Genomic DNA, 8,061 nt, shown 5'->3' on the forward strand with positions numbered 1-8,061 from the left:
GAATCCCAAACCCTCCCCCCCCCCCTTACACGGATTTTCACTCAAATAGGTCAAAATTTCAAATTTTCGGGCCGACATATTGGTCCGCTATCTTGAATTTTGAAATCCAACACAAATTTTTTTTTCACTTTTTAACAAATTTCGACGTTTTGCCCTAATTTAGATGGTTTTTGAAAGCCTATCCTTAGCGGTTTTCTCTTGGGCCTTAATGGGTTAATGAGCTCTGGCCGTCCCGCATCTTATCCCTTGTACACAACCTTGCTTTAATTCTTAAGCCGTAAGAAATTGATCAACCACAGTTGATTATCTTTAAAATAATCGATCGTGGTCGGTCAATTTTTTTTATTACGACTTAAAGATTAAAGCTTGTGGACAAGGGGTTACTGTACACTGTAATGTCTCTGTAAGTTTCAAGAGATAATTCAACCCCAAGGAGGAAAAGTTACACACACTCTTTTTCTCTCTCTCTCTCTCTCTCTCTCTCTCTCTCTCTCTCTCTCTCTCTCTCTCTCTCTCATTCAACCAGTTTTTTTAGGAACAACGCGGGAAGAGGGCCGGCCATTGACGCATGACAGTGAACTCCCGTATGAGCTAACTCTCTGATAAGAGAGCGCTCGGCGGATCACGCGGCCGCTCGCTTCAAGAGCTCGCGTTTCGAACGAAAACTAAATAGCGCGACCGGTTTCCTCGCGCGCGCGCGCGGGACCTCCCGCGGGGAGCACGGATACACACGTACACGTGCGGAGTAACGCGTCGGCGTGTAGTTCCCGAAAAGCGGATTATAAAATAAAAAAGTGTTCCGCGGAAGGCGGGGTTCCGGGAAAGAGGTGAGAGTCGGCGCACGCACACATTAGCAACAGGAGTGTGCGCGCGCGCGTATCTGTGCCCGACCCTCGCATAAATTGCGCGTATCAGACGGAACGGAAGAGCGGAATCGTCGTCGCGGCGCACTTCGACGGCGGCTTCGAGCCTCGGAGGCAAGGCGCGCGCACGCAGCCGCCGCCGCCGTGGCGTATTTATATCTTCAGCGCGGAGAATGACAAGTTTCTCTAAAAAACACCCGAGAGACCGGGCTTCACGTGAATTCCGCGGCGTGGTCGAGCGGCCAACGCAGCCGCTGAGAGAGAGAGAGAGAGAGAGAGAGAGAGAGAGAGAGAGAAAGAAGGCGAAACGCCGGGACGATGTACGACGTCGACTCTATGGCGGTATCGACGATTCCGTGGCGATTAGAACGTGCCAATGTTTGGCTATCCGGCGATTACTGCGAACTGTCGAGACTGCTCGACAATCTTCTCGAAACGGAGCATGGATTGTCGAGAACGACGCACGATTCTCGAGGACGATCGTTGCCGTTGATTATTAAACCGTTACTCCTGGAGATCCTGGAGATTCTGGAAACGGCGATGTCATTCGCGATAGCGATACCGAGTGACGGCACTGCTCGTCCCCCATCCGTCCGGATGGATGCTGTGCGGATGCCGGCGAGAGATCTCGCGTGATACCTACGATAACTAGGAAATTCGACTAAATATAATACAGCTATCTTATCGCGCGAAACAACACGTGGTGCATCAGACGTATCGTACAACCGTATGACATAACGATCGCGTCGGAATCGCGACCCTCAAACGAAGATTCTGCACGTTTGCGCCGCGCTGCTTGCGAAGACAATGTAATTTTTAACTGATTTAAAATTTCTTTAAATTTATTCCCTATAAACTATAATTCTATCGCGTCATTTTCTTAAAGCTATTAAAGCTTCAGTTCGAAATGTTTGCCCATAAGATGGAAACAGAAACTGAGACAAACGCAAGCATTACGCATTGAATTGTTAAAAATCACACCGTCCAGCGATTTCTCTCCAAGAAATATGCCCATTTTCTCACTGTGCGGCGCTCCGTGTACTTATACCGTGAACATAATCCACATTCTCGTGATGTGTTTAGCACCAAATGCTGTTCCGTTCGTCGTGTCGCGTTCAGCTGCACGCTAATAAACGCGACGCGAAATCCGCGCTTTGGTCCGCCCATCCATCTATCTACCTATTCATTCATTCATCCATCAAGCCATCCATCTATCCATCCTAGGGACAGTCCTCGTGGCACGAGCCCGACGACGACATTCTAAAACGAGCTCCTACGGTGGAGCCGACGCTTGCACTTTGCATTTGTTTGCTCGAAAGAGAAAGAGAGAGAGAGAAAGACATGGAGAGCTTCGAAACGCATCTCACCTCGCTCGCTCATTCCTTCTGTGCGTGAACGATGGTTGTTCCTTTTCGACGTTCAAAACACACCTCGCGATTTTACGAGCAGGACGTCACATCTTGTTCCTTGGCGAAGGTCGCCGCGCTGCGACCCGACACTACGAACGGAGGGCGGGAAGGAGAGAGAGGGGGAGGAAGAAACGGATGAATAAACGAGCGAGCGAGCGAACGGGCGTACGATGCGTTATGTTTCGACCAAGATTTAAATGTTTTCTCTCTTTCTTTCTCTCCCTTTGATTACTTTACTTACTTTTCTACTGATCTTGTTGCGTCCATCATTAACATTCTCTCACGACTTATTGCGTTCTGCGTCTTTGTGTTAATGTTGCGCCATTGCGTTTGCGATCTTGGGACTGGCATTTTTATGCTTATCTCCTTCACACGCCGGTTGGGTTACGAGCAGGCGCAGTTATTTCTATTAATGTTACTTCTAGCGTTAACAAACACCAATCACTTTTACTGTTTCCTCTGCTATTTTTCAGATATCACTTAGATATTATTGTCATCATTATTATTTCTCTTTTCTTGTGCTTGTTCTGACTCAGACGACCATTGCGTCTCTGTGTTTTTCATATACTGTAAGTTTTGGGGGTTAACCTACCCTAAAACATCAATAATACTATATTCTACTTTTCTCTCTCTCTCTCTCTTTCGTTTCTATGCTTATCGCAATCTGTCGCTTGGATATCATTATAGTTCCCGACAATTTCCAACGAGCGTGTCTCCATCTTTCTTCTCTTTTATCGCAGACCATGCGTCGCACTTTGCTTCCGATTTAAATCGCGAGATTAAAGTGTTGATTATCGCGAGTGTCCGCGCGAGGTTTCCTGCGGAAATGAGCTTCCAAGGAAATTGAAGCTCAATTAGAACGCGTTTTCTCACTTGAAAGATTAAATTTTCGCAAGGAATAAGATCGCATTAGCCAGGAAATTACTTTGCTCGCAATAGAAAATACGAGTTATTAACTTTATTAAACAGATGTCAGAAGATGTAACGTCATTAAACGTTCTTTTTACGCTATCTTAATTCCCGAGATTCCCAGAGGTCGATTGTGTCTTGACAGCGGACTTCGAGGAACGTGCGCTGAGAAAAAAATACTTGAACATTTATTTGTGAGATATAAAGTTTCTGTGAACAAAAGAAATCTTATATCCCACTAGTAAATTCTAAAGCATATTTTTTCTTCGTGCCCCTATTGGCCCTAACTGAACTTACTCGAGATCCTTTTGAAGTCGTTTTAAGAAGGAAGTCTCAAAGTATCGACGTGCAATGTGACGTGGAATTCTTTTCTACTATTTTCTGGAAAATCTTTTGTTCACTGTTACCTTACCAACCCTTTGAGTTCCTCAAAGATACTAAAACTAACTTGTGACCTTTCTGGCGAAGAGAGCAGAGAAACATGCCGCACAAACGCCTTCATACATTTATATCTTCTAGCAACGGTCGTGTTACATCATTTACGTTCAGGCGAAACGAATGAGAGGAAGGTGAAGCTCGCCAAAAGAGCACAGAGTGCATCTAGAAAGAATCGACTCGATAATGTCTGCGGGAGAGAGAAGAAATCGTCGAATTTCGATGGGCTACCGATCCATCAATTTGTTGAAGGAAGGGAACGATAATTCGTCTTTTTTCTTCCTTTGTTACGAGCAACCATAGACATGAGCAACGGACTTTTTCAGTAGTGAATATAATAACGTCGGAAAAGCAGAGGGATGTGGTTCTGCTTTTCTGAGTAAGAGGCAAATTTTTCTTTTCTCTCGTAACGGGACGTGCTGACAATTGACTACTCGTCTTCGTTAGTTTAGAGTTTTAGGCTCGTAGGCGCGACGGCGACGGCATGGCATTCCCGCCTCGGCCCGCAGGCTCGGCGAGGCTTTACGAGCGACAAACATGCTGCTGCCGCGTAGTGGCTCGAGAGGCACCTCTAATTTCGATTTACAAGTGAGAAGAGCAACGAGAAAGAGAGGAGGATAGTGGCCGAGCCAGCAGACCTGATGCATGAGGAACGCGCGAATGGACGGACGGATGCACACACGCAAATTAGCGTGTACAGGCGACTGGTAAGGGGACACCCTCACGCACACGCGTAAGAGGACACCCTCGTGGGACGCGCGAGATGACACTCGCAAGGTGTTGTTCTTTACAGATAACGCACTTCCCAAACTGCCTTGTAATCTCACCTCTCCTCTTCTCCACCGCTCTCGCTATCTTTTTCGACCATCAAGTGTCAAATATATTAGATTGTTGTAAATGAAATGTCCGTTTTTAGTAATATAAATTTCTCTCCTTTGTAGTTCAGCTTTTGCTGTGCAAATGACGCTCTGTATATGTACAGTTTGAAAAGTTTTCCACGTTAATGTGTGTACATTGCCTCGCTCATAACGTGTGGTATACGTGGCTCTGTTCGCTTTTAATTCGAAATGGCAAACAAGGGAATTCGCATGATTTACTTATATAAGTTCAAACTCGGTCACAGTGCGGTGTCGAGTTAACGCGAAACACTAATATGGCATTTGGCGATCATGTGAGTAAGTGGAATACCAAGCGTTAACTTGGGAAGTTTAGGTCTGGTGATGGTCAGGTCTTGAAAATTTACCTGATCCTGAAAATTTTGGAGACCACAGTCGAAGCAGATTTACGTCTGGCAGTTCGAGAAATCTCCGAGACTGTTATTATTCAACAGCTACCGGACATCCAAAAGCTTTGAGGAACATAAAATCCCGGATTAATGGGATCTATATGAAACGCAAGAGAGACATAAGATGTTTAGAGGTCAGCTCTTCTTTGTTGCAAAGTTTGAAGTTCTCCCTCACTCTACCTTTAATCTCCTGACCTTTCAGATTTGACTACCACATGTCTAAGAACCTCGACGGCCTTTTGAGGAAAAAAGTTTTCAAAAATGTGAAGCCGACGCAAAAAGAGCATTCAACGAATTTATTATCTTTTATTGTTTATTATCTCTCGTTCTTCCGGTTTCTCTGAGAAAGACGCTAATTTAAGGCGCTTGTATTGTGTACCGAAGGCGGATGGAAACTATTTCGATCAATAAAGTATGTTTCAAGTTTACGTCACAAAAGTCCAAATTCAAAATCTATAAACGGCAATTTCATTCGCAACAACCCAACCCTTCATTTCGAGCACGGACAGTGCAACTCGGGGCATCTATGAAAAAAAAAAAAAAAAAAACGGACCCGTGATGTGTATACTTGCGTACGTCTCACCACACAAAAACCACGCGTACACACATACACACATGCACTCGCGTGAGCTGCACCAACATCTTTATATGTCGATAGAGCGCATTGCGAGGCGGGAACGCTAATCCTAAACGCGTGACGTACATACAAACACTCATACATACACAGCGCGCGCACGCACGACACACACATACACACAGTAGCGAGACAGCCGTGGCTCGATTATGGGTGCGCGCGCGCGTCCAATGCGAAACAATGCACACGAGCAGGAGAGTCGAGAGAGCGTGTAAAGTTTACAAGCAGCAGATCGCCGAAGGGCGAGAGGCAGAGACGAGAAATGTACACGGTCACTCCAGAAAATCGGTGGTGATCGCACGAGCAACCCGAGGACGCAGAGCGGGCGCGCGGGGCAGAGGGAGGAAAAGGGAACAGCGTTAATGTCCGGTAGCGCTTTGCTTCACGTTCGCCGCGCGCTTTAGCCTCTCCTTATCTATCTCTTTTCTTCTTTTCGCCGTCTCGCGCATTCCCCTCCCCCCCTCCTTCTCCTCCTCCTCCTCCTCCCTTATCCCTCATCAAAACTCGGTCTTTAAAAACGCGGCGAAGGCAGGGAAGACGGCACGAACGGGACGCGAATGAGAGAGCTCGCGAAAAGAGTTGCAAACATGGAGAGTTTACTCACCCTCGTAACAGCTCCACCGACGAGTTCGCCTGTCGAATTCTTCATCCCAACGGATCCGACGTAGAATCACTCCCGCAGGCGGTTCGGAACACTCGTCATAGGTATCAGGGAAATCCTAGACGACCATGAGAGAGTTGCGAATACGCGACGGGAGAAGGCGGACGGGAGGTGGGAAGAGAAGAAAGAAAGACAGAAAAGGAGGGTGGGTGGGAAGGAGAGAGAGATCTTACGCGAGTGCACGCAACGGGTCCGAGCTTGGAGCCGCGGCCGACGACGATCGTGCCGTCGCTCGTCTCACACTCCTCGGTGTCCACTCACACGCGCACACTCACTCCGTCGACGCGACTCGGGCCTGAGGCGCATCTATCCGCGTTACACGACGATCCACCGCGTCCGGGTTCACATGCAAACATACTCACGCCCGCCGCGGAACCGTGTCACTTCGTAACCGCGAGAGAATTCTGTTTACATTCGACCAGGCCCGTCCATGGTGCTCACAGTCTGATACGCGCATTCTGGGTAAAATACGCACGTATGCGCGATCAATCGCCAGTGGTGCCAACCTAAAAGCGACATTGGCGACGCAGAACGACGGAAGATGGCGCCGACGCGCTGTCAGAGAATCGCAAACCTTCTCGAGCTATTCGTCGCGCAACACGCACCTCTGTCTCGCCGCGGGATCGTCCAGGTACATCTTGCCACGCGTCTTCGCTTTCCTCGCCGCGTGCGCGATTTCCCGCGAGTCACCGAGCGCGCAGAACGGACGAGAGAAAGATAGAGAGATGAACGGAGAGAGAGAATCTCTTCGCGCGGACTCACGCGTTATCGCAAGCACGCCGATCGGCGACTGACGTCAAGTCGATACGTCAAGCGTCGCGTTCTCGGAAATGGAGGCGCAGCTTGTCGCGCGAGCCGCCAGGCGGCTGCCGCGGCGCCATTTTCAAAACCCAACCCTCTCGGCAGACGAGAGAATCTCGCGAGAGACCTCTGATATTTCTTGTCGTGACTTCAAAAGCCATTCCTCATGTACAAGTGAAAATATTCGGTCCGTTTTCAGTCGTCCCCTCCGTTTCCAGTGAACGCCGACTGAAAGTAATGTTGCATCAATGTTATAGGCTCATATCAATAGCCGTTGCTATTGAAACTTGCTTCGGCTGAGATAAGCTGGTGGCACATAGAAAAATTTAAGCAGTAAACAAATTTTTCTTACGGTCCAAGAATCAAGAAGATTGTGATTGGTCAATTTGCTTACTACTTACGTCTTAAGCTGTGTGCCACGGCCCATACTCATGTTTAAGTTTAGAATTAGATGTGAGTTTTTCAGTGGAATCGCAAATACAATGTCACATGTATCATCGTTTCAACTGGAGAACTCAGATCTAGCTCTAAAGTGAAATCTGAGTATATCACGCGAGGTGAGTTTCAAGTAACGACTATTAATACAAGGCCGTGGACTCGTATTAATAGCCGTTGGTTGAAATCTGTTTCAGGTGAAAGATTTGAATTTAGAGTCAGATGCGCGAGCTTTTCAACTGAATTTGCAAATGCAACATCGTGTATTCGTGTGATTCAAATCTCATTTTAAATTCAGACTCCGAGTATTTCACGTGAACAAGCTTCAAGTAACGACTATTAACACGGGCTCCAATTTCTTACTTAACAATAAAAGTGCGAAAATGTGTGCAACGATGCATCGCAGAGTGGGGAATTGCAACACTGGGTGCGTTCAGAAGACACAACTGTTGCACAACAGTTGAGTAATTAGTCTAAAGTAATTGGTCTAAAGTTAGGGATCCTACAGTAAGGACCAATAATCACTGACCGCTCACTGATCAGCTATGTTTTCTGAACGCAGCCATTGACGCAATGTCGCTGTCAGCTGACGTATTTTGGGTTGCTACTTTATAAAAATGTATTTTACA

At 47.1% G+C, this 8,061-nt stretch overlaps 1 protein-coding gene across 1 annotated transcript in view; it reads right to left on the reverse strand.

Annotated features, from left to right (window-relative positions):
- LOC116849327 overlaps window positions 1-7,003 on the reverse strand; it is a 29,319-nt gene extending 22,316 nt beyond the window's left edge. Inside the window, exon 1 of the mRNA XM_032826375.1 lies at window positions 6,140-7,003. The gene's annotated coding sequence lies outside the window, so the exon portion shown is untranslated. The remainder of the gene's footprint in view (window positions 1-6,139) is intronic.
- Window positions 7,004-8,061: the final 1,058 nt, after the last annotated feature.

This window comes from Odontomachus brunneus, unplaced genomic scaffold (genome assembly GCF_010583005.1).
Source record: "Odontomachus brunneus isolate Ranch 3 - 2012 unplaced genomic scaffold, Obru_v1 Obru_scaffold_005, whole genome shotgun sequence".
Taxonomy (NCBI): domain Eukaryota; kingdom Metazoa; phylum Arthropoda; class Insecta; order Hymenoptera; family Formicidae; genus Odontomachus; species Odontomachus brunneus.